The sequence below is a fragment of the Phyllobates terribilis genome, unplaced genomic scaffold (assembly GCF_046119375.1).
Source record: "Phyllobates terribilis strain yellow unplaced genomic scaffold, ASM4611937v1 Scaffold_30__1_contigs__length_15301838, whole genome shotgun sequence".
Lineage (NCBI taxonomy): Eukaryota > Metazoa > Chordata > Amphibia > Anura > Dendrobatidae > Phyllobates > Phyllobates terribilis.
Genome location: NW_027362790.1, coordinates 8,840,020 through 8,866,906, shown reverse-complemented (window position 1 = coordinate 8,866,906; position 26,887 = coordinate 8,840,020).

Here is a 26,887-nt window from a genome sequence, read left to right as displayed (position 1 = left end):
AGGGGTCGTACTGGAACCGCCCACTGGCGCCAGGGGTCGTACTGGAACCGCCCACTGGCGCCAGGGGTCGTACTGGAACCGCCCACTGGCGCCAAGGGTAGTACTGGGACCGCCCACTGGCGCCAAAGGTAGTACTGGGACCGCCCACTGGCGCCAAGGGTAGTACTGGGACCGCCCACTGGCGCCAGGGGTCGTACTGGAACCGCCCACTGGCACCAGGGGTCGTACTGGAACCGCCCACTGGCGCCAGGGGTCGTACTGGAACCGCCCACTGGCGCCAGGGGTCGTACTGGAACCGCCCACTGGCGCCAGGGGTCGTACTGGAACCGCCCACTGGCGCCAGGGGTCGTACTGGAACCGCCCACTGGCGCCAGGGGTCGTACTGGAACCGCCCACTGGCGCCAGGGGTAGTTCTTGAACCGCCCACCAGGAGCATACCAGGAACAGTACTAGAACCGCCCACGAGGACTTGCACGCTAGGAGTAATTCTAGAACCACCCACCGGCACCAGGGGTTGTTCAGGAACCGCCCGCCAGGGGTAGATCTAGAACCGCCCTCCAGCACCAGGAGTAATTCTAGAACCGCCCACCATCACCAGGGGTTGTTCTGGAACCGCCCACCAGGGGTAGTTCTAGAACCGCCCACCAAAACTAGGGGTAGTTCTAGAACCAACCACCAGGGGTAATTCTAGAACCGCCCACCATCACCAGGGGTTGTTCAGGAACCACCCGCCAGGGGTAGATCTAGAACCGCCCTCCAGGAGTAATTCTAGAATCACCCACCATCACCAGGGGTTGTTCTGGAACCGCCCACCAGGGTAGTTCTAGAACCGCCCACCAAAACTAGGAGTAGTTATATAACCGCCCACCAGGAGCAGTACTAGAACTGCACACTAGGAGTACTTCTAAAACCGCCCATCAGCACCAGGGGTTGTTCCAGAACCATCCGCCAGGGGTTGTTCTAGAACCACCAGCACCAGGAGCAGTACTAGAACTGCCAACACCAGGAGCAGTACTAGAACTGCCAGCACCAGGAGCAGTACTACAGTAGAACCGGCAGCACCAGGAGCAGTACTAGAACCGCCATCACCAGGAGCAGTACTAGAACCGCCCCGCCAGGAGCAGTACTAGAACCGCCAGCACCAGTACTAGACCCGCCCCGCCAGGAGCAGTACTAGACCCGCCATCACCAGGAGCAGTACTAGACCCGCCCCACCAGGAGCAGTACTAGACCCGCCCCGCCAGGAGCAGTACTAGACCCGCCCCGCCAGGAGCAGTACAAGACCTGCCCCGCCAGGAGCAGTAGTAGACCCGCCCCGCCAGGAGCAGTACTAGACCCGCCCCGCCAGCACCAGGAGCAGTACTATAACCGCCAGGAGCAGGACTAGAACCACCAGCACCAGGAGCAGGACTAGAACCGCCAGCACCAGGAGCAGGACTAGAACCGCCAGCACCAGGAGCAGTACTAGAACCGCCAGCACCAGGAGCAGGACTAGAACCGCCAGCACCAGGAGCAGGACTAGAACCGCCAGCACCAGGTGCAGTACTAGACCCGCCCCGCCAGGAGCAGTACTAGACCCGCCCCGCCAGGAGCAGTACTAGACCCGCCCCGCCAGGAGCAGTACTAGACCCGCCCCGCCAGGAGCAGTACTAGACCCGCCCCGCCAGGAGCAGTACTAGACCCGCCCCGCCAGGAGCAGTACTAGACCCGCCCCGCCAGGAGCAGTACTAGACCCGCCCCGCCAGGAGCAGTACTAGACCCGCCCCGCCAGGAGCAGTACTAGACCCGCCCACCAGCAGCAGGAGCAGGACTAGAACCGCCAGCACCAGGAGCAGTACTAGAACCGCCAGCACCAGGAGCAGTACTAGAACCGCCCCGCCAGGAGCAGTACTAGAACCGCCCCGCCAGGAGCAGTACTAGAGCCGCCCCGCCAGGAGCAGTACTAGAGCCGCCCCGCCAGGAGCAGTACTAGAGCCGCCCCGCCAGGAGCAGTACTAGAGCCACCCCGCCAGGAGCAGTACTAGAGCCGCCCCGCCAGGAGCAGTACTAGAGCCGCCCCGCCAGGAGCAGTACTAGAGCCGCCCCGCCAGGAGCAGTACTAGAGCCGCCCCGCCAGGAGCAGTACTAGAACCGCCCCGCCAGGAGCAGTACTAGAACCCGCCCGCCAGCACTAGGAGTAGTTTGAGAACCGCCCACAGTCAGCAGAGGGTAGTTTTTTGACCGCCCCACAGTCAGCAGAGGGTAGTTTTTTGACCGCCCCACAGTCAGCAGAAGGTAGTTTTTTGACCGCCCCACAGTCAGCAGAGGGGGTAGTTTTTTGACCGCCCCACAGTCAGCCGAGGGGGTAGTTTTTTGACCGCCCCACAGTCAGCCGAGGGGGTAGTTTTTTGACCGCCCCACAGTCAGCCGAGGGGGTAGCTTTTTGACCGCCCCACAGTCAGCCGAGGGGGTAGCTTTTTGACCGCCCCACAGTCAGCCGAGGGGGTAGCTTTTTGACCGCCCCACAGTCAGCCGAGGGGGTAGCTTTTTGACCGCCCCACAGTCAGCCGAGGGGGTAGCTTTTTGACCGCCCCACAGTCAGCCGAGGGGGTAGCTTTTTGACCGCCCCACAGTCAGCCGAGGGGGTAGCTTTTTGACCGCCCCACAGTCAGCCGAGGGGGTAGCTTTTTGACCGCCCCACAGTCAGCCGAGGGGGTAGCTTTTTGACCGCCCCACAGTCAGCCGAGGGGGTAGCTTTTTGACCGCCCCACAGTCAGCCGAGGGGGTAGCTTTTTGACCGCCCCACAGTCAGCCGAGGGGGTAGCTTTTTGACCGCCCCACAGTCAGCCGAGGGGGTAGCTTTTTGACCGCCCCACAGTCAGCCGAGGGGGTAGCTTTTTGACCGCCCCACAGTCAGCCGAGGGGGTAGCTTTTTGACCGCCCCACAGTCAGCCGAGGGGGTAGCTTTTTGACCGCCCCACAGTCAGCCGAGGGGGTAGCTTTTTGACCGCCCCACAGTCAGCCGAGGGGGTAGCTTTTTGACCGCCCCACAGTCAGCCGAGGGGGTAGCTTTTTGACCGCCCCACAGTCAGCCGAGGGGGTAGCTTTTTGACCGCCCCACAGTCAGCCGAGGGGGTAGCTTTTTGACCGCCCCACAGTCAGCCGAGGGGGTAGCTTTTTGACCGCCCCACAGTCAGCCGAGGGGGTAGCTTTTTGACCGCCCCACAGTCAGCCGAGGGGGTAGTTTATTGACCGCCCCACAGTCAGCCGAGGGGGTAGTTTTCTGACCGCCCCACAGTCAGCCGAGGGGGTAGTTTTCTGACCGCCCCACAGTCAGCCGAGGGGGTAGTTTTCTGACCGCCCCACAGTCAGCCGAGGGGGTAGTTTTCTGACCGCCCCACAGTCAGCCGAGGGGGTAGTTTTCTGACCGCCCCACAGTCAGCCGAGGGGGTAGTTTTCTGACCGCCCCACAGTCAGCCGAGGGGGTAGTTTTCTGACCGCCCCACAGTCAGCCGAGGGGGTAGTTTTTTGACCGCCCCACAGTCAGCCGAGGGGGTAGTTTTATGACCGCCCCACAGTCACCAGAGGGTAGTTTTATGACCGCCCCACAGTCACCAGAGGGTAGTTTTATGACCGCCCCACAGTCACCAGAGGGTAGCCCCTAACCTATTAGTCCCCTGTGCAGCTGCACTGGTTGCACCAATGATATCCACTTAGCCTAGTAAAATCTATCATCCCTTATCAAAGCTGAGCAACAAAAAACTCTCCTAGTTACCCATAGCAATCAGAAATTAAAAGGGTATTCCCATCTCCAAGATCCTATCGCAATATATAGTAGGTGTAATAATAATAATATTAGCAAATACCTCCAATAAGAAATGTAGAATACTTTTTCTGATTCGCTATGTTTCTTTCCTCATGTGCAGGCATTGCAGGACCTTAGGTATCTATGGTTACGACCACTAGCAACTAGATAACTATCGCTATAAGTGGCTTGTAAGCATGGATAGCTAAGGTCCTGCAATGCCTGCACATGAGGGAAGAGACATGGCGAATCAGAAAAACTATTCTACATTTCTAATTGGAGGTATTTGCTAACATTATTATTATTACACCTACTCCATATTCCACAGTGATATAAAAAAAGAATAAAAAGGGGAGACAAGGGGCGCAGAGTCTAAGTGTAGATGAATATGTGCATTTGCCACAACAATATTTGTTTTTTGCACTCACCCTTTAGATGTCTTGTATTTTCACTCAAATGATCTGTATAGTGGATCAGCTCTTTGCAATCCTCTGGTCTGCAGCACAAATGCGGGAACTATGTCAGCCCTGGTATAAGGCTTGCATGTTGGATATTGTAGTGGAGAGAAGATTTCCCTTTTTCGGCGCTTCCAGAGGATAAGGATCGTTACAGATGAATTCTTTTTCTCAAAATCAGATTTATTCGGACACTATATTAAGAACAAACAACGTGTTTCTGCCAGCAACGGCCTTCATCAGGTATAATATGCACTTGTAAGGACTTTAAGGGAAGACAATCTTTATAGACTAGTTACTCTTAAGATGTCGTGTTTTTTTTTTTCTTCTTTCCTTGACTTGGTTGAATTGATTAGGATTGACACCACACCCCAATTAAGTTAGGAGAGTGGGTAGTTGTTCAGCATTACATTCTAGCACCATTCTGTGTACTAGAATGGTAGATTTTTTGATATTAGAATGAACATATATATAATAAAATTCCTTTCTCTTATCATTTCCTTCACTTTCCCCTCCTTATATATATAGAAAGAGAAAGTGATATATAATAGTAATTTTAGAATACATAGTTGTGATTAAAATATACCTGGTGATGGTTATATTTATATATAAAAAAATAATAATAAATAAATTACATAGTACTGATCATAAAAATACATAATTGTTAGTCTAGTATATAAAAAAATTCATAAAATATAACAGTTATTTTTACAGGAATGAGATCTTACAATAAAACAAATATTATTTTCAGTATTGGTAAATAGGGCTGTGCATTATTAAATATACATTTTTTTTCTTCTTTTTCCCCCTCACACATTTTCCACTATATCATTAAGACCATCTGGATATAGGGTTTTCAATCTAAAGATCCAATAAGACTCTTTTCTGTTTAGTTTCTGGAGTTACCTTTATGTCAAATTGTTTGTGGTGTTTAACTAAAAGGTGTCTGGACAAACTGTGTTTTAAAAAACCTTTTTTGGTGTTGTGTCTGTGGCCATTCATACGCGACCGCAGTGTCTGTGTAGTGCGGCCCACGTATTGAAGACCACAGGCACAATTGATCACGTAGATAACGTGATCACTCTCACAAGTAAGGTGCTGGTTTATATTTATTGTCTCTCCTGTGCTTCTTGATGTGATACATTTTTGTTTGTGACGAATGATATTGCAGCAATGACATTTTTTTGATCCACATCTAAAAACTCCAAGGGGATTTTGTATAGGAGTCTTTTTTGGTCTTAAAGGAGAGAGGGGTTTCCCTAAGACACTAGGCGCAATAATGTTCCCAATAGTAACCGCCCTCCGGAATGTGATACCAGGATTCTCCGGTAGCCACTTTTTGAGAAAGGAATCCCTTCTTAGAATGTACCAATACTTTTTTTAAAAATAATAAATACAAAAATACTGAAAAAATATCATTCAGTACCAAAGACAATATTTCAAAATCAGAGAAGTTAGCTCTCAAGCAATTGAAAAATAATAAAAAAAATAGTCATCAGACAAGCTGATAAAGGAGGTGGAGTGGTCATTCAGGACAGGGAAACATATCTGCAGGAAGCTCACAATATCCTAGCAGATAAAAAATACTATAACAAATTAGATACAGATCCTGCAAAAACATTTAAATCAGAATACCACATGTTCATAAATGTAGCATATTCACAAAATATTATCAATAAAAAAAAAAAACGTTTCCTGACAAACAAAAACCCAAACACAGCAATTTTTTATCATTTACCAAAGGTCCACAAAAACCCTGTAGTACCACCAGGTAGACCGATTATTTCCGGTATTGGATCTCTAACTAGTCAGTTATCTCACTATATAGACTTACATCTTCAGGACCTTGTAAAAAAGCTACCGTCTTTCCTCCATGATTCTTACCAACTTATAAAGGAATATAGTTCTTTAAACTGGGAAAATGATTATCTTTTCATTACACTGGATGTGAATGCTCTGTACTCCAATATAGAACATAATATGGGAGTTGAAGCAGTATCACACTATTTATCTGAGATTCCAAATATGCCGTCGGCCCAGAGAGATTTCCTTCTATTAGGCTTAAAGTTTATATTGGAGCATAATGTTTTTGAATTCCAGGGTGAATTGTTCCTGCAGCAGTTTGGCACCGCGATGGGGACTCGGGTCGCGCCAAGTTTCGCTAATCTTTTTATGGGGCGATTCGAGTCCTCATCTCCCATCAGCCAAACACCATTTAAGGAACACATATTGCTATATAGAAGCTATATAGATGATTTAATCATCTTCTGGAAGGGCACAGAAAAACAAGCTATTTCTCTTATAGAGGAACTTAACAAAAATAGTTGGGGTATTTCATTCACATATAACATGGATAAAGAAAAAATCCATTATCTGGACCTGGAAATCAGTCACTCTAATAATAAAATTATAAGTAAAACCTTTTTTAAAAAAAACGGATTCTAATGGATTTTTGGACTTTCGGAGCGCACATTATCCAAAATGGAAGCAGAACATACTGTTCAGCCAATAGCTGCGCATCCGAAAGAACAATACGAAAAACAAAGATTATGTGGAACAATCCAAAATTCGGACTAAAAAATTCTTGGATAAAAAACACCCCAAAAAATTGATAGCAGAAGCCTATGAAACCAACCTGAAAAAAACTCAAAATGAATGTCTGTATGAAAAACTCACAGAAAAAAAACAGTGCTCTGTTATAGACAATGAACAAACAAATACGTACAAAAAGAGAGATAAAGAAAATAATACAAGATGGCAATATAATTTTATTACTGCTTTTAATCAGGGAAGTGTGAAAGTAAGACAGATTTTAAAAAAGTATTGGTACATTCTAAGAAGGGATTCCTTTCTCAAAAAGTGGCTACCGGAGAATCCTGGTATCACATTCCGGAGGGGGGTTACTATTGGGAACATTATTGCGCCTAGTGTCTTAGGGAAACCCCTCTCTCCTTTAAGACCAAAAAAGACTCCTATACAAAATCCCCTTGGAGTTTTTAGATGTGGATCAAAAAAATGTCATTGCTGCAATATCATTAGTCACAAACAAAAATGTATCACATCAAGAAGCACAGGAGAGACAATAAATATAAACCAGCACCTTACTTGTGAGAGTGATCACGCTATCTACGTGATCAATTGTGCCTGTGGTCTTCAATACGTGGGCCGCACTACACAGACACTGCGGTCGCGTATGAATGGCCACAGACACAACACCAAAAAAGGTTTTTTAAAACACAGTTTGTCCAGACACCTTTTAGTTAAACACCACAAACAATTTGACATAAAGGTAACTCCAGAAACTAAACAGAAAAGAGTCTTATTGGATCTTTAGATTGAAAACCCTATATCCAGATGGTCTTAATGATATAGTGGAAAATGTGTGAGGGGGAAGAAGAAAAAAAAAATGTATATTTAATAATGCACAGCCCTATTTACCAATACTGAAAATAATATTTGTTTTATTGTAAGATCTCATTCCTGTAAAAATAACTGTTATATTTTATGATTTTTTTTTATATACTAGACTAACAATTATGTATTTTTATGATCAGTACTATGTAATTTATTTTTTTATATAAATATAACCATCACCAGGTATATTTTAATCACAACTATGTATTCTAAAATTACTATTATATATCACTTTCTCTTTCTATATATATAAGGAGGGGAAAGTGAAGGAAATGATAAGAGAAAGGAATTTTATTATATATATGTTCATTCTAATATCAAAAAATATACCATTCTAGTACACAGAATGGTGCTAGAATGTAATGCTGAACAACTACCCACTCTCCTAACTTAATTGGGGTGTGGTGTCAATCCTAATCAATTCAACCAAGTCAAGGAAAGAAGAAAAAAAAAAACATGACATCTTAAGAGTAACTAGTCTATAAAGATTGTCTTCCCTTAAAGTCCTTACAAGTGCATATTATACCTGATGAAGGCTGTTGCTGGCAGAAACGCGTTGTTTGTTCTTAATATAGTGTCCGAATAAATCTGATTTTGAGAAAAAAAATTCATCTGTAACGATCCTTATCCTCTGGAAGCGCCGAAAAAGGGAAATCTTCTCTCCACTACAACCTACTCCATATTGGGAGAGGATTTTGGAGATGGGAATACCCCTGTAATAAAAGCTGAGCTCTGACTGGTTGCTATGGGTAACGAGAATAGTTGTAATTCTGCTACATAATTTCTCCCCTTTCTCATCATTCAGGTGGATGTGACGGGGTCCTGGGTCTCCTCCTCCGCTTCCATCCGGTCAGTCTTGTCATGGCTCAGTGAAGGCTAAGAAGCGGGTTATTCTGTTCTTCTTGGCTTTCTCCTGTCCCTATTCTCCAATCGATTCTTCTTGCCTTCCTTGTGGTTTGTGAGCTCCCGTGTGTCTCCTCTCACCTGCGCTCCTGTGTATGCAGGCACCTGCCATTGTGATGTCATCGCTATGTCATAGATTCCACATTCCGGCACCTGCCATTGTGATGTCATCGCTATGTCGCCATGCTTCCACATGCTGGTATGTGCCTCTGATATCACAGCTTTGGCCAATATGGCTGTAGTCCTGGGGCAGCATAAGTCACATGACTGGTACCAGTCGTATGGTTCAGGACATTGCAGTCCAATTGAAGAAATCATTGCTTGATTACAATCCGGTTTTCCACACAATTTACCTCACACACATTATTTACACCAGTGCATTATTAATGGCCGTACAGAACTAGCCCTCAAAAAGGCTGGGTTTATTGAGGTCCTGACAAGACCAGGTAATGAAGGGTTTATTACAGGGTTTGATATGGAGGTTGGATGTGGAACTAGGAATGTGATAGGCTGGTGGTGGAGTTCTAGTGAGATTTATATAATAGGAGGGCAGCCATATTTGGCGTGACATTCAGCGCTGGCTTCACTTTCCTCTCCTACAGATATCATTGACATCTGGAGGAGGTGGGAGAGCAGCTGCAGCGGTCAATTCCTCCAAAGTACGAGAGAGTGACGACACCTCTGATTGGCCGCGGGCCCCGGGAGAGCCAGTGCTGACACTGCTGGAATGGCCAAACCAGGTCTTCATAGGTAATTGAATAAAATGGAGGTTTATTTAGAATAAAGTTACAAGTAAAGGTATAGATAAGGATAAGATATAAAAACCTTATACAGTAACCCCTATGAATGAGAAGTGGGTCTGCCTTCTTGCAAAAGGGTGCAGTATTTAAATGTAAATTTCTCTCATGCATGGAGTTTCCACGCACGCCCAGACAATATAATGAAATGACATGGAAATCTGTATTCCAAGCAAAACATCCATATTCACAGGTGATTTGAATGAGAGAAAAATTTATTTTGTATAATAGTTACAGTTCAGAGATGGAGATGAGACATAAAATGCGTATACAGGACCCCTATGAATGAGAGCGGGACCTACTGTGTTACAGAAGAGTGCAGGATCTAAACCAAAGTTCTGGCTCACAGTAACAAAGTTTCCATGCATGTTCAGATTAAACATTACAATTCTTAGTTCTCAAGGATAAGTCTGTTGCAGGAGACCTCCAGACGCCTGGTTTCTGTGAGTACATTTTATCTATGGAATAACATGGTACAGAACTTTCTAACAATATCTGCAGGCTCAGCCTTGATTTCCTTTACAGAAACAAAACATGATTTAATAAAGCTAGACTATATCAGACGTATCACAAGTAATATAACATATTGGAAAATTATGGATTATAATTACTGTATTGATTATTTTCTTTATTAGAAATATTTAAAGTAAAATATAATTAGTACTTAAGCATAAATCTGACAAGGAGGCTTCCAGGCGGTTTGTTTCTGAAAGAATATCTGATCTATAGTGCAATGTCTTACAGAACCTTCTGACCATATCGGAAGCTTAGCACAGAGGCAGATCTGTTTTCCGGCACCCGGAGCAAGAATTCAGTTTGGCGCCCCCCCCACACACCGCTCATGCAGTTTGAATAGTAGTCATGTGACCGCTCATATACGATTTGCTTTTTGACAGTCACGTGACTAGCTGCTCTTCCTAATTCTCTCAATTTCAGTGAAAAACTACAGCCCCTATTTCATGAAGAGAAGCAGGATTAAAGGCTAGTTGTCACATAACCGTAAGTATGAAAATCACATACGAGTGGTCATGTGGTGTCTGCTGGACCCAGCTAGCAGAGCTGAATCCTGACATTGAGTATATTGCACGCTGTTAAAGTTGGGCATGCTACAGTACTTAATTTTATAATTAAAAGGGTTGTCCAGGTTTGTGATTAAAGTCGGCAGTAACTCTAGGTGGCTGCAGACTTCTGAATACTCGCAGCGCATGCACTGCACACTTTCACCTTTCCTCCAGCACAGGAGAATCCTGAAAGGTCATGTGAGTGCAAGTATGAGATTTTCATACTTCTGGCCACATTCCAACTAAACGTCACCAGCCTCACTCAAGTCATTTGTATAGAATGAGGCCATGCATGTCTAGTTGGCATGTGACCAAGTGTATGCAAATCGCATAATTGTGGTTTCAAGATTTCCTGCTCTCACCACTAGCGCCAGAGAATCCTGACCGCATGCAGTGCACATGCGCACGGTGAAAATTCAGAGGTCTGCTGTCAGTGATTGCAGACTTTCATCACAAATTTGAACAGCCCTTTTAATTTTCCTAAAACAAATAAAAACAGAGTAACTCTTGTCAGACAGCACAACACTTTATTAATATGGCCATGTATCATGTAATTTTATAAGTTATGGACTGTTCAATGTGTACAGGATCAGAACCAATAACTGCACAAAAATACATCAACATAACTACCAGCAGTATGCAAAAATACAGCATCACAACCCTCATCAGTACAGTACAACACCAGAACCACCATCAGTACATGTACTGTCTCCTCCTTGGTATGTCCTCACACTGTCTCTTCATGTTACCCCTTTCCCCACATTACCCAGTCTCTATTATGTGCCCGCACTAACTTTTCTCCTCCTATACTGTCTCCTGACACCCCCCCCACCATTCCTTATACTATTTCTGCACACATCCCCCCCCCCGTTCCTCATTATTTCCACACACCCATTCACGCTTGCTCCTCGCACATTCCCTCCCCGCAGTGTTTCCACACCCATTCCTCACCCCCGCTCACTATTCTGTTTCCTCACACATTCTCCCCTCGCTCTCCGTACTGTTTCTTCACACATTCTCGCCATACTGTCTCCTCAAATTCACCCAGCATTACAATAATTCTTTGGTTCCTTCAGCTTAATTGGAGCGCTTGCCACACCAACAGACATTCTTCACGCCTATGTGTCGCTGAAGAGTGTCATCAGCAGTGTAATCAGATGACCTGATGATGCTGCTGACGTCGCCCTGACCCAGAAGTGCGGGAAGTCAGTGCTTGAATTGTTCTTGTGCATGAAAGACGTGAGTAATTGCTGGGAGCCGTTGTTGCACCTTCTCTGAGCCGGCCATCAAGCTAATAGCTGAATCCCACTATGGGGGCGGCAGAGACACGTCTGACCGCGACTTTAGGTGGCCCGATGGCGCCCCCTGGCCGGCTGCACTGAAGTTTAATGCCACACCTGCACCCCCTTAGATACGCCCCTGATTAGAATTGGTTTCTTTTAGCTGAAACAAAACATCACTTTATAAAGCTGACATATAATCCATCATTTGCCAATATGTTATATTACTTGTTATAATAGCTATACAGATTATTTTCATCAGTTCCCACCTTTGTTTTGCACGTAAACAACTCTATGAATCACAAAATTAAAAGCAATAGCTACTTTTTCAAGCTTAAAAGTACACTGTTTCTATTTTGAATCTTCATGTGTATTTGCAATGTCTAGAATTATAATAACACAAATTGCAACAATAGGTTTTGAGGAATGAAACAAAGAACTCAATGAACTGAGCTCCTAGGGAACCTATTTTGGATGCTATCACTTGGAGCTCTTTTACATTCTTGAGATGCTCAATCACAACTTCAGAGCTATCAAAGATACAACATTAATCCTCCACGAATGAACTCACAACCTTGAGCTGCCAGTAAGAAATCTGCTACTCTACATGTCTGTTCTAATTCTAAAGAGATTTCTGCCAGAGCATCAGAAGTCTCATTGATAACCTGGTCCATAATATTACTATACAGATTTAGCTTTTTCATAATGAGGATACCCCAACCTATCAAAATTGGGGCCATTGAATAGAATCATAGATTCGTAACTGTAAGTGACCTCCAGGTTCATCGTGTTCAACCCCCTGCTCAATGCAAGATTCAATAAACCATCTCCGGACAGATGTCTGTCCAGCCTCTGTTTGAAGACTTCTATTGAAGGCGAACTCGCCACCTCTCGTGGCAGCCTGTTCCACTCATTGATCACCCTGTCAAAATGTTTTTTCTAATATCTAATCTGTATCTGCTCCCTTTTCAGTTTTATTCCATTGCTTCTCGTGTTTCCATGTGCAAATTAGAATAAAGATGATCCCTCTACACTGTCCCATCCCTTCAGATATTTGTAGACAGCTATTAAGTCTCCTCTTGGCCTTCTTTTTGCAAGCTAAACATTCTCAGATCCTTTAACCGTTCCTCGTTGGACATAGTTTGCAGTCCGCTCAATATCCTCGTGGATCTTCTCTGAACTTGTTCCAGTTTTTCGATGTCTTTTTCAAATGTGGTGCCCAGAAGTGGACACAGTATTTCAGATGAGGTCTGACCATGGAGGAGTAGAGGGGGATAATTACTTCCCTTTATCTAGATTCTATGCTTCTCTTAATACATCCCAGAACTGTTTGCCTTTATTTCTGCTGCATCACACTGTTGACTTATGTGCAATCTGTGATCTATTATTATACCCAAGTCTTTTTCACATGTGCTGTTGCTTGGTTCTATTCTTCCCATTCTGTAGATGTCCTTTTCGCTTTTTTCTTGCCCAATGAATGTAATTTTAAAAGTGGTAAAAATATCCCTTCTGATAATGATAGCCATGTGATGTGAAGAGCTAATCAGTTCTTTAACCCCTTCACCCTTGTTTCACCTTCATGACTAGGCCAACTTGTACAATTTAGACCACTGCCACTTTATATTGTAGTAACTCTGAACGCTTCAAATCCCAATGATTGAGATTGGGTTTTTTTTTTTTGACACATTGTACTTTTAGTAGTAAACTTACAGTTAGGTCCATATATATTTGGACAGAGACAAAATTTTTCTAATTTTGTTTCACAATATTTTTATTGAATTTTATCAACATTTAAACACGAACTCGAACATGGTTCGTATGGGGGGTGGGGTGGGGAGGGATGGAAAGGGGGGGGGAGGGGAAAGAATTTGTGAAAGGGGAAGGAGGGTAATCAGGTACATTAGCATTGTTTATCCAAGATAATATAAGTCAAAACAAAACAGAACAAGTAAAAGTGAATACGCTTAGCAATGACACATTGGAACAACATGTTAAACCTGTGTGAAAGGTTTGGGAATGACTATTGTCTGTCTATGGTTTCTCTTTAATCGGGGAATTTTTTTGACCATAATGACCATTTTTTTAAGTTTCTTGTTGAGCCATTTATGCTGGAAGCATATCTGAACTCGTACGATTTATGGAGTGAGATTCTGCCTAGAAGTTCGAAGAAACGAGGGGGATCTGGTTTCTTCAAGTTATATGCGATTGAATTTTTTATTACCAAACATATGTGGATGATAAGGTATCTAGTGTGTGAGGTCAGTGATTCCAACTCTAAGGACAAGAGAGCCTTCTGGGGTGTAAGGGCGATTTCTTGGTTGGTTAGGTTATTAATTAGTTTAGACGTCTGAGCCCAGATTTTTTTAATTTTGGGGCAGTTCCAGAAAATGTGGATCAGATCTCCGTATTGCCCGCAATTTCTCCAACAGAGAGGGGAATGGTTGGGGTCTATATGCGAGGGCCTTAAAGGGGTATAGTACCAACGTGATAACGTTTTATAGTATCCCTCATGTAACGCCATGCAAATGTTGGAGGAATATGATGAGCAGAGGGCGTTTTCCCACATCTCCATTGTGAAGGATGTATTTAAGTCTACTTCCCATTTTTTCATGAATGTAGTTTTTTTTAAAAATGCGTCTTTGTTAAAACTTGAGTAAATATATTTCAGACTCCAGAAGATGTTATGGTTTGTATTACGAAGTAAGTTTATAGAGGCCTCAGACATTGATTTCCTGCTGGATAGAAATATTCCAATCATGTCCTTAGTCATTGAGTAGTAGAAGAACTCGTCGGATGTCAATTTAAATTTGGATTTTAGTTCTGCGAAGGGAATAAAATTGCTACTGTTAAAAATGTCTTTGATTTTGCTTATGCCTATGATGGGCCAATGAGAGGGGAATGGGTGATTGTAGATTGCTGCGATATATGAAAGAGGAAAATTCAGTGAGTTATTTGAATTGTTTTTGCTTCTATTGAGAGTAATGAACTTTCCCCGAGCAAATAAAGCAGCTTGGAAGATAGGGTGGGATGGAGTATACCGGGATTTTTTTAAAAGATTATTAAGGAGTAGATTTTGGGGAAGAAGGTTACCATTGAGCAATGTCTCCAATTCAATCCATGCTGGAGGGTGTTTTGAATGTAACCAGTATTGGCTTTGTTTAATTAAATTTGCTAAATAGTAAGCGTTCACATTGATGAGACCAATGCCACCGTTAACTTTGCTTTTATATAGCAAAGCTGTCGGGGTCCTCACTTTTTTACCGCTCCAAAAGAATGTATTGATAAGGCATTGCATCTTGGTTATGTATGGGGCGGGAATAATTAAGGGAAGGTTTCTTAGTACGTATAAGATTTTAGGAAGTGCAAATGCTTTCAGGATTAGCGACTTGCCTAGCCACGATAGGTCTTTGTCGTTAAAGTATTGTAAGTCTTTATTGTTTCTGTAATTGAAACCATATTTTTGGTGATAATTGAGTTTATATTTTTTGTGATGATGATTCCTAGGTATGTGAATTCCTCCTCTTCCCAATCGTAGTTAAAGTCTTTTTTGATTTTATTTATTATGCAGTTGCTTAGGTTGATTTGGATTATTTTTGATTTTTTGTTGTTTATTTTGAAATACGATATTTCTCAGAATTTTTCCAGGGTGTTTGTTACCTCTTTGACCGAATTGAGGGGGTCAGCTAGTGTAAGGAGGATATCGTCTGCAAACAAACTAATTGTAAATTGTCGGGAGCCTGCCTGTATCCCTTTGATATTTTCATTTTCCCTGATTTTTTGTGCGAGGGGTTCAATTGCCAAAGCAAACAAAAGAGGTGATAGGGGGCAACCCTGCCTGGTTCCGTTATTTATTTTTATTGGGCTAGATAAGTGATTGTTGGCGTATATTTTGGCAGAGGGGTTAGAGTATAACGCGAGGATGGAAGACAAAATTTTTTCGTCAAAACCAAATTTCATTAGTGCAAGTTTTAAATATAGCAAGTTGAGACGATCGAACGCTTTTTCAGCGTCAAGAGTCAGGAGGATTGATGGGGTTTTGGATAAATTCAATAATTTGATAATATTAATGAGGCGTCTCGTTCCGTCTGTAGATTGTCTTTTTTCGACAAAGCCAATTTGATCGTTGTTTATTAAGGTAGGTAATATAGATTTTAATCTATTTACCAACACTTTGGAGTATAGTTTGACATCGGTGTTTATAAGGGAGATGGGCCTGAAGTTTTTGACATCCTCCGGATTTCCTTTGGGTTTGGGTATAAGTATGATTATGGCTTCCAGCATTTCGTCTGGGAATGAGCCCTGAGACGCTGCCTTATTAAATACTTGGGTGAGGTGAGGGGTAAGAATAGATTCGAACGTTTTGAAATATTGGTTGGTGAATCCGTCGGGGCCTGGGGATTTATAGGGTTTTAGTTGTGTTATTGCCTCGACGACCTCTTTCTGTAAAGGGGGATGATAGGGTTTCTAAGTCATGTTTACTGGCTTTTGGTAGATTAATTGAGGAAAGGAATTTGTTGATGAGTTCTTTGTTAGGCTTTGGTATGGAATCATTTGTGTTAATATTATATAGTTTATGATAGTCTCCACTTTTGAGAAATACTATCTCTTTTGGGTGATGTTTAAGTGTGCCATCCTCCGATAGAACTTTATTGATCCTGTTTTGTATCCTCTTTTTCTTAATACGGTTCATCATAAATTTAGTCGGTTTGTTCAAGGATGCATATACTTTAAATTGTGAGTTCTTGACTAGAGATTCAAAGGGGGCAAATAATTCTTTTTTGAGTTCTACTCTTAAATTATTAATTTCTTGGCCAATTTTTTGAGAGGGTGGGTAAGTGTTGGTTTGGATCTCCTCCTTAGATCTAATTAAGGCTTGGAGTTCTATAATTTTAGCCCTATTCTTCTTTTTGATGGAGGATGACAGTTTCAGCAATGTCCCTCTGAGGACTGCCTTATGAGCATTCCAGAGAGTAAATGGACTAATGGTTTCATCTTCATTTTCATTGAAGTATTGTTTTAAATTTTCCTCAATTATAGATCTGTACTCTGGTGAATAAAGGAGGGACGGGTTGCATTTCCAAAGAAAGCTATTAGTGAGGGGTGGGCCTAACCTAATTTCTCCCAGCAAAGGGGAGTGGTCAGAGATAGTTTTTGGGAGAATTTCAATTTTTTCAATTTTTGAGATGGAAAAGACATCAGTTAGAATAAGGACTATTCTGGACGCAGTCTGGTGGACGTCTGAAAAAAACATGTACTCTTTTGAGGTAGTGTTGATACACCTAAATGCATCAAACAGCTCGTTTTTTATTAGCCACGGGTTTAGGGAAGCAGATAGACATCTTCTGGGGGATGAGGAGTCCATATGACCATCAGGAACCATATTGAAATCACCCAGTATAAACAGTTCTCCCTTCTTGATTTTGGAAATCTTTTTCATCACCTTGTTAAGAAAGCTGATTTGTCTTTTTTTGGGAGCATAAATGTTTACAATTGTACAAATCTTGTTATTGACCCCACAAACAAGAATGTGATATCTGCCATTAGGGTCAGAAACCTCTTCTTCAAGTTTAAAGGGGACGGTATTTTTGATTATAGTGGCGACCCCCGCTTTTTTTTTATTCTTGTTTGTAGACTCAAAAATGTTCGTAAAGTTTTTGTGGCCGAATTTGGGATGATTGGATTCAGAGAATTTTGTCTCTTGTAGACAGATAATGTCCGCTTTTTGGGAGTTAATTTCTTTCCAGAGGGAGAATCTTTTATTCGGGCTATTTAGTCCCTTAACATTATATGATGATATTTTAATACTCAAGTTGGAGAATGCTTATATTCAATTGGGAAAGGTGGAGAGATTTAGGAGTTGGAATCAGGTAGTATGTTAAAGCTTTTTAGATGACTACACAGGTGAGTTATTATAAATGTGTCATAAAATGTGTGAACAATTCACAATGCAAACAACAAACAAATGAGAACAATAACACAACTTTAGGATTGTACGTGATAAGCGAAGTGAATATTTGTGTAATAAAATCACGACTTCTAGACAAACCTCCAGGGGATACCTACTAGTCCGTAGGGTTTTTTTTCTGGGGGAAAAAAGTTTGTGAAATTGTCCAATGTAGAACAACCAAGTTGTTAGAAGAGAAAATCCCAGTGTGAAAGAGGTCCAGTTAGGATTGCATACAGTTGGTATATAACACACTATGAAACGCATAATACCTGTATGATGAAAAGGTTATATAATTATAACATAACATTAAATCCTTCAACAACGTGGAGGGAAACTGCAGCTTTAAGCAGTAAACAAATTTTTAGAAAAGGTAATGGTTAGCCGGAAGTTCAACGATTGTCCCTTTGGGAGAGAGGAGGGACTTTAAATGAGGAATCGTCCTTCAGCGAGGCAATAAATTTATGCCCTTCCTCGGGGGAGAAAAGAACGATGGTTTTTCCTTTGTGAAAAACTAATAGTTTTAGCGGGAAGCCCCATCTGTAGGGCACTCCCGATTCTCTCAAATATGTCGTGGTGTCTCTGAAGGATTTTCTGGCATCTATTGTTTCCTTAGACAGGTCTGTGTAGATTTTTAGATCTTTAAATGGTTCAGGAAAGGTTTTTTCTACCTTGATAAAGTTTTGAATTTTTTCTTTTGTTTGGTAGAAGTGAATTCGTAAGATTGTATCTCTTGGGGTGTCGGCTGCAACTGAGTTGGGACGGGGTAGTCTGTGGATCCTGTCTATAGTGAGTTCTTGATTGGATAATAAGGGCAGAGCTTTTTTGAACACTGATTTAGCGTATTCAGATAGATCTTGTGGTGGGACTGTCTCCGGGATACCTCGTATTTTGAGGTTGTTCCTGCGGTTACGGTCCTCCAAATCCGCAAGTTTTGCTCTGAGCTTGTTGATCTCTGCGTGGGTATTATACTGGTCGTTTGTTGTTTTTTCGGTTTTGACTTCTACAAGAGTAAGTCTTTTTTCATAATCCTCCAGTCTTTTATTGAAAACTTGGAAAGTGGAATTTATTGTTTCTGTTTGTTTGTCCAGAGTAATTTTCATATTATCGTTGATCACTCTGGCCAATTCTAACATGTAAGATTCAGTGTTATTTGAGGGAGGTGGAAATTCCTTGTAACTGCCTGAATTGTAAGAAGCTTTATCGGGGGTCTTGGGCCCGTGATCTGTTTTCTGCTTATTTTTTTCCGGGCTATGATTTGGGGATGAGTCTGTGAAGTCAGAGTCTGAGTCAGACTCAGCGTGATCCTGGCACACTGTGCCCTTGTGAACCCCAGCTTTCAGGTTTCGATCTTTTATGAGATATTGAGGTGTCCATTCCTTCGAAGTTCAGATTGTTAGGTGCGATTGAAGGAGGATGGTCCTTGTTTATGACTGTTGGAGGGGATAGGATAGAGGAAGAGGGATTTTGGAAAGAAGTTTGTGACACTTCTTTTTGGGAATTTTTTCTGGAGGTTGATTTTTCTTCCCTTTTGAGGGGAGATCTGGACTTGAGAGGGCTTGCTGTATTTGGAGAGTCCTCCAGGGTATTACAGTATGTGTGGTAATCAGGATTTTTCTCGGCAGGATTTTTAGATTTATTTGTAGAATTAGAGGATTTGCTACTTGCAGTAGCACTTTTTTTAGTAGAGCTCATGTTTGACTGTGTCAGTTAGAGCAAAATTTGAAATTTTTAGACAGGATTTGATTTTGAAATGAGTTTATCCGACACCTCTGCAGTTTATAGGTTTTTGTAAAGAAAAAAAAAATGTTATTGGATATTAAATGATATCAACCAAGCAGAGGTAATCTGTCAGATATAATTAACCTGTATTACTAAGTTAGAAAAATACAAGTTAGACGGTTGGAAATAAGTCCGTGGGACTCTGTAATCCTAACGTTTAATATGATTTTCCTTCTTTTCCAGTGACAGGTTGAGACCTATTGCCTGAACATAGGAGAGTTTTGTAGGGAGTCCAAGTAAATGATACGAGAATTGAACCTTAAGAGATCAGTAGCACTGATTTATTGTGCCAAAATTGAGGAAGTCACAACTTTGTCGTGTTATATGTGTCATAGATTTTGCATTCAGATGTGATCTATGCTCAAGATTGGCAGTTGGCAGAAGTAATTCTGTAGATGCAAGTAGGGAACAGTGTTACGTTTTGCAATTCCAATTAGTGCTGCGAGATGCACTTAGATTCTGCTGTTGAGGCAGTTGACTGTCAGGTGTAACACTGTAGGTGTTAGGGGAGTTGTAGCTGTGATATGCAGATGGCAATCTGTATTCACACTCTGCATATATACATTGCAGTTCTGTCTCTTTTGGAACTCAATGTGCCACAAGGTCCAGTTAATATTTAAATGCAGAGCAGTCAGCAGTCTGTATTCACACTGTGGGAGCTGAGAAGGACGCGATGATTCCTTCGTTCGTCGGGTAGTAGGGGGGGACGGGACGGGGGAGTATGTACTAGCCTGTACTATGTCTCCGCTGATCCGGTGTCCTCTTCGCTCCCTCCGTGCAGTCCGCGCTGTCCTCCTCACCGTGGTGCTGGATCTTCTCCTCCGTGCCTTCCTCTGTGGGACCTCGGTCGGCCTTTTCGTGATCCAAGGGTGTCAGGAAGGATGTGGGTTTGTGATGAGGCACAGCTTGTTAATGGTGCCTGAGGTGCTGTCGCCTTCCCTCTTCTCCCTTGGGAACTTGAGCTGTGCTTCTGATGGTGGGAAAGTGCAGCCGCCGGCTTCAAGTAGCTGGAACAACTTCAATTTTGGTGCGATTTCTTCAGGGAAGGTCTCAAAATACTCCTGAGACGTTCCCCAGACGGATTTTGTAGGAGCATTTGGGATTTCCTCATTTAAATTGCTTTGAGGTAGCTTTGATTTGGTTGCCTGTACGGAGCTCAGCTCTTCTGCAACCTACATCAGCCAAGCCCAGGCCACGTCCCCCACTTCTACTTTTTAAACCATTTTCACTATGCAGCGTTTTTCCACACCTGCCTGTCTAGTTGATTGGAGGGGTTTCGGTCCTGAGGAAAGGTCTTGGGAGCCTGCCGACAACATCGTTCTCCCCCCTGTGATTTTTGAGCAGTTTCTCCGTCGGGTTGGCCTAAAGAACAGTGGGGCGTAAGGGGGGTGCTGTCACAGCAGTAACTCACGTGCCTCCTCAGCGTCGTCCTACTCTCCATCGTCAGCGTCTCCTCCCATCAGGTCGGCTCGCTGAGGTTTGCCTCTTGCCGCTCTCCTCTGCACAGCTGCAACAGCATGGTGTTTTCCATTTGGCCTTAGGGGGTGTGGCCGGTCTCTGCAGGAATTTAACCCTGCTTTGTCCTGCAGAGATCAGGAGTGGTACCTGGCGACTACCTGCGGCCAAGACTATCCTCGCCACCAGAGGCTCAAGTGAAAACCAGTTAGTTGCTTAGTCACGCCACTCCAGGGTAAGCCCGGCCCCAGGAGCAGTGGGTCCACACCCAGCCGTGTTACCGGAAGTTTCAGCAGTTTTTATTTTAAGTACATTAAGACAACTTTTTCTGTTGAACAACTTCCTTTGTAGAGAAGCTGTCACTTGACATAAATGTGTAATTTTTTCCGTTCTCATGAATCTGCGTCATTTTGTTTTTCTTTCCTGTGCCCCTTCGTTTCTAAAATATGGCACTTTACGCCTTGTGTAAAGTAGTCTTTTTAGCCAACTCGGAGTGGTCTTTAACCCCTTACTGGCCAGGGGCGTATTAGTACGTCCCAGGCCATCACCCCCGGTTCAGCACTGGCTCCGGCGCTGAGCCCGCACTGAACCAGGCACATGTCAGCTGATTCTTACAGCTGACATGTGGCTGCAACAGCCGTTGGTGGAATTGCGATCCACCCGCAGCTGTTAACCACTTAAATGCCGCTGTCAATCTCCGACAGCGGCATTAGCCCCGCCCATCGGTGACCTGTCACTTGATCGCAGGTTACCGATGCGTGGGCATGGCAACCCGGGGTCTGCAACAGACCCCTGTGGTTGTCATGTCTTGCTTGCTATGAGCGCCACCTAGTGGTTGGCGCTCATAGCACATGAGCATTTCTGCTACATAGAGGCAATCTGCTCATCGCCTTTCTGAAGCCGAGCCGATCAGGTAACTGCAGCTTCTGGTCTCCTGTGGAGACTATTGACGCATGCAGAAAGTGGAAAAAAAAGTTTTAAAAAATATGAAAAAGGTAAAACAATCTATAAAAGTTTAATTGCCCTCCTTTCGCCCCATTCAAAATAAAATAATAATAAAGAAAAAACACATACACATATTAGGTATTGCTGCATTCAGAATCGCCCATTCTATCAATATAAAAAAAAGAATTAATCCGATCAGTAAACGGCGTAACGAGAAAATTCTAAACGCCAGAATTATGTTTTTTGGTCGTCACAACATTGAAATAAAATGAAATAACGGGCGATCAGCTCGACACGCAAAAAATAAGCCCTCACTTGGCCCCAGATCCCGAAAAATGGAGACTCTACGGGTCTCGGAAAATGGCGCCATTTTTAGCAAACTTTAGGTTCTTTTTTATTTAAGTGGTGAAAAAAAAATCCATACATGTTTGGTGTCTACAAACTCGTAATGACCTGGAGAATCATAATTGCAGGTCAGTTATAGCATTCAGTGAACGTGGTAAGAAAAAACAACAACCGTGGAATTGCATTTCTTTTGCAATTTCACCGCGCTTGGAATTTTTGTCCCCGTTCTCCAGTACATGATATGGTAAAACCAGTGATGGTGTTTAAAAGTACAACTTGTCCCGCAAAAAATAAGCCCTCACATGGCAATATTGACCTAAAAATAAAAAGGCTATGGGTCTGGGAAGAAGGGGAGCAAAAAATGAAAATGCAAAAATGGAAAATGCTCCGGTCATTAAGGGGTTAAAAAGACCCCCATGTAGAGGAGTTTTGTATCACTACCACTTAGCTAAAGGGACAAGATGAATATATAAGTAAGAGGAGTGGAGTGGCCGATGGAAAAGGGAATAAAACCAATCCCAGATCCAGAAGAACAGCGGCATTTACACCAAATAAATGTTCTAGATTTATGACAAGTGACAGATCCTATTTAATGTGATTGTTTCTGTGACAAAACAGCCATTTTCTGCTATTCTAGAACTCCTTTCCATATAAATGTATTGTGGCTCTAGATGGTACCGTGTATGCTATCATTGTAATCTCCATTACTGGATAGAATTAGAGAAGAAAGACTAAGGCTCGAAGCTGTGACCAAAAATGATCAAAAGTGACTGCAGATTTTATTTGTATCTTTTTTAGGCAAAAGGAGTTAATAACAGCGATCACCTGACCGGGGTCTTACATCTTCAAGCAACTATTCCCAATCATCTGGGAATCTACAAGAAGAAATGTCTTGTTTGCAGCCACTGATTTCTCTGCCTCCATTCAGTCCACAGTTGTGGATTTGTCCGGCTGAATCTTCCATGAGGCTTTTCCTCCATCACTGACTGCGAGGATCCATCACAGAACTGCCATAGATTCAGCTTATGTGCTCAGACATCACTGGGAGCCCCCCAGCAATGTATACATGACATTGCCAGAACAGACCACCCCACTGTATCCAGAGCTGATCCCTCCGTACTAGGACCCTGGAATAGAAGTGGACGGCCTCCACACACAGGGGGCAGCTGTGGACGTGGTCCTGTGCCGGCTTCATTAGGGCAAGGTATATAGAGGATCTCATCTGTACCGAGAAGCCGGACAAGCAGTCCTGCAGCAGAAGTGACCGAACACTGCGAGGGTCAGTACCTAGGACCACCTCTTGGGAGGAGGAGGATGTTTTAATGAAGTATAAAAACTTAGGACACTATAGTCCTGATTGATCAATGCAATTATGCCAGAATTCTGGTGTAAATCACTTTGAAAAGTCACAATTTTTGTGCATTGTTGAGTTGATCAAAAATGTTGTGACGTTTGGTGTTTTCATGTCAGTTTTGCCCAGCTTCACCAAAAGGGGCAGAGTTGGGGCAGGATGGAAGTGTGGCACCACAGCTTGTCTAATTCATAGCGAACTGTGGCTTCCCTTACACCAGAAATCTTACTCCAGTCCGTGACTGGAGTAAGATTTGTGGCATGGGGCGCACACCACTTGTCAGAAGCACATAATTCATGCGCCACTTAATGAATCTGGACCGTCTGACTCCAGCACGCTCCCTCATCAAGAGCAGCTTGAATATGGCCAGTCTTAATGAATCCGTGTCCTAAGTGCTTTATTAGTTAAAGAATAACCGTTATTTTAATGTGTAATATTAATTTACAAAACAAAAATTAAAACAAGTAATTTTATAATCTTATCAGAGAAGTCTTCTTTTTCCTGCTGGATTGATCTTTCAGTCTCAATTCGCGGTAACATCTGTAAAATCTGTATTCAGTGAAGACAAACTTTCCTATTAGTGAGATAGATGACAGTTAGTGCTATTGATACTCTTTAAAGAAGGAAGGGGGAGGAGCTAGCGGAAGGGGGAGGAGCTAGCGGAAGGCACAGACCTTCTGCTGCAAGTTCTCCTGAAACCACAGTTACTTCTCCATGGAAGATTGCAGCTGGTGTTTATACATAGAATCCTAGAACATTAGAATTGGAGGAACCTCCAGGGTCCTAGTGTCCAACCCCTGCTCAATGCAGGATTCACTAAACCATCTCAGACAAATGTCTGTCCAGCCTCTGTTTGAAGACTTCCATTGAAGGAGAATTCACCACCTCTCGTGACAGCCTGTTCCATTGAAAAACGCACCAAATCTGCAGCGTGTGCACACAGCCTTGTTGTTCTTTTGGTCACAGGCAGGTCTTTGCACAGTCCTGAATGATAAGTACAGCACATACACGCTAAGGCTATGTGCCCACGTAGCAGATTTGATGCAGAGCGTTTTTGCCTCTCTCTGGCAGAAAAAAACATATGCAGATTTACATGCATTTTTTCTGCCAGAGAGAAGTGTTTTTTCAGCATTTTTTCAGCGTTTTTTCAAGCACTTTTCCAAGTGATTTTGAGCATCACTTGGAAAAGTGCTTGACAAGTTGGTCACACAATATAAATCCATGCAACCGGCAACCGGCATGGATTTATATTGTGTGACCAACTTAGATGCTTTAAATGCTGCATCTATAGTAAAAAAAAAAAGAATTAAAAAGTTAAAAATAAATAAAAACCCTGTATACTCACCTCTCCAGTCTCCTCTTGGCGGCGTTCTCTCTCTTCAGCGTCCCGCGGTATACTGGCAGGACCTGCGGTGACGTCATCTAGTCAGCTGATGGTCACGCGACCACCACCTGACCTCTGACGTCAGCGGTCGAGTGACCATCAGCTGACTAGATGACGTCACCGCAGGTCCTGCAAGTACACCGCTGGACGCCGAGGAGAGAGGACGCCGCCGGGAGCAGACCGGAGAGGGGAGTATACAGGGTTTTTTTATTTTTAACTTATTTATTTCTTTTTTTCACCGCTTGGTAGCCGGGATGAAGAGGAGTTGTAGTCTCTTCTTCATCCTGGGTACCACACGCACCTCAATTACGCTGCAAATTCTCGGCCATTGAATTTAATTGAAACGCAGTAAATCCACATATACCTGCGGGTTTGCTGCTTTTCAATGGCCGCGTAATCGCGGTAGAAATGGTCATGCTGTGTTTTGCAACGCAATGTGAATTCGGCGCGCTAATTAGCGCATCTTGTGCACAGCACATCCCAATTCACATTGCTTGGCATGGCAGACGGTTTTACATGGGCACATAGCCTAAGAGCGGGGAGCGGCTCTAGTGTCACCTGCTGGGATGGCACAATCACTGTCACCAGGATACAGGGGACATTATCAGAAAGGAGGAGATGACGTCTCTGCCCTCTCGCCTATCAGAGAATAGATGGCTGTATACGGGGGGCCTTATCCTCCTCTATTACACAGCACTCAGCTCCTAAAGGGAATGATTTGACCATAATACAATATATTTGAGTGGGGCCAGTGCTCCAGTTTTACGTTCATAATGTTGAATGGAGATTGATCAGTTCCAGTGTGTCTGAACAGGGTCCGAGCCCACATCTCCTGAGCTCAGGCTTTACACTGAGCATCACTGTCACGGACGTCAGATTAGAAGGGCATGGAGCACGATGTGGATGGTTGCCTCCGTATCCGCCATTACCTGGACTGCTAGCTTTCCCTGGACACTCTAGATCAGCTCCTCCGTCTTGTCGAGACCTCTAAGGGCCTGTTCACACAAGCAGATAAAATATCATTCAGAGTTTCATCCAGAAAAGTGGGAGAATTCTTTTCTCACTTGTCATCCATGTGCAGTCCAGATCTAATCTGGCTTTTTAACCATTTACAGTTTCCAGGGCTACAGGATTGCAATGTATCTGTATAAAGCAGATTTTTTTCTGTGCCCATAGACTTGAATGGGTGAATCTTGTCTGACGGATGAAACGAGGACATGCTGCCATTTTCTTTCTTTATTTTTTGCTCACACACAGATTCGATCAGTGACAAAAAAGAAAAATGACTCCTCTGCACTTTCCCATTGAATACCATTGGTCTGAGTGCCGTCCATTTGTTCCACAGACAACTTTCCTACTGAAAATACATTCGTGTGAACGAGTCCTAAGAAAGACATTGGAATTGGTTATTAGATGTTGACTGAAGTTTGGCTCTGAACATGCAGGGCTCTTAAAGACGTTCTCTAATGCTTTAATGCAGATGATTTATGCATAAAATAGGTGGTCTATATCAGATCGTTGTAGGTCCGACTCTTGGCTCCCCACCAATAAGCTGTTTATAGCTCTGGCAACGGCCGGATGTAACTTGTGAACAGAGCGCACCCCAGTGGCCACTGCCTGGTGCTGCAGATCACCTCCGGTACTCCTCAATAGCTGGTCTGCACCCGGCAGCGGCCGCAGTGTACGGAGCGGTTTTGTTCCACTTTGAACATTGCCTGCATCTTGCCAGAGGTGATGACAGCTGATCATCGGGGGGCCGATGGTTGGACCCCCACCTATCTTATATTAATGACCTATCCAGTGGAGTATAAAAGTGTTTGATAACTCCTTTTAAAATCTTGTTTCCATCCCATTGTCTTATACAGCGTGTATCTGTGTTCTTTCTGTAACCAGATGGGCCTGACCTCTGATGGTTCTTCTAGGCCTCTATTACAGCTCTTACAGCCCCAGCATGCATCATTTGTGCTGGAGAGGAATATGAGGACGC